This window comes from Mandrillus leucophaeus, unplaced genomic scaffold (genome assembly GCF_000951045.1).
Source record: "Mandrillus leucophaeus isolate KB7577 unplaced genomic scaffold, Mleu.le_1.0 Scaffold77, whole genome shotgun sequence".
Classification (NCBI taxonomy): Eukaryota; Metazoa; Chordata; class Mammalia; order Primates; family Cercopithecidae; genus Mandrillus; species Mandrillus leucophaeus.
Window position 1 is genome coordinate 5747136 of NW_012108363.1, and position 1089 is coordinate 5748224.

The window sequence follows — 1089 nt, forward strand, 5'->3', positions numbered from 1 at the left end:
ATTCATGTATTGGCAGTCAGCTGAGAGCTGGGCAGGCGGCTCTCTCTTGCATGCCTAGGCATCAGCTAGCTGTAGACTGGTCTAGGATAGCCTTGGCTGTGACGACTGGGCTGTCTTCCAAATAAGCTCCCATTCTCCAGCAGACTAGCCTGGCATGTCCACATGGTGGTGGCAGGGTTCCAAGAGAGAGCAGAAGTACTCCAGACCTCTTGAGACCTAGGCCCAGAATTGACACAGGGCCACTTCCAGTGTATTAAAAGCCAAAGCAAGTCACATAGCCAGCCTAGAGTCAAGGGGCAAGGAAATAGACTCCACCCCTTGATGAGAGAAGCTGCACAACCATTTTGCAAATCATGTGAACACAAGGAGGGAGAATTTGGTCTTTTTTTTTTTTTTTTTTTTTTGGTGCCTCCAAATCAATCTACTGTAGAGAGAGAGGAGTGGCAACAAGTCAACCAAGAGAGACGGATAGGCTCAAATCATGAAAAGTCTTGTTTGCCAGACTCAGGAGTTGGAGAGGAAATGGGGAGCCATGAAAGAGTGACATGATCAAATATGAACTCTAGACAGGTGTTGCTTTAACCCAAAAGGTAGTTGACCAGCTTGAACAACATAGTAAGATACCATCTCAACAAAAAATATAAATTAAAAAAATAGCCAGATGTGGTGGTGTGTACCAGTAATCCCAGCTACTCAGGATGCCAAAGCAAGGTAGGAGGATTGCTTGAGCCCAAGAGTTCGAGGCTGTAGCAAGCTAGTTAGTTCCACTGCATTTCAGTCTGGGTGACAGAACAAGACCTTGTCTCTAAAATAAAAAATAAAGACAGTTGATAAAGCCCTGGATAATGACAGGAGAGATGGAATTCAGTAATTAGATTCAAGAAAACCACAGATGTACTACCTGCTGTGAGGGTGAAATAGGGGAAACACCTAAGGTTGCATAGCTGGTGAGTAGCAGAGGGAGAGTAAAGCAAAGCTTAGCCGGGTGTGGTGGCACGCGCCTGTAATCCCAGCTACTTGGGAGGCTGAGGCAGGAGAATTGCTTGAACTTGGGAGATGGAGGTTGCAGTGAGCCGAGATTGTGCCATT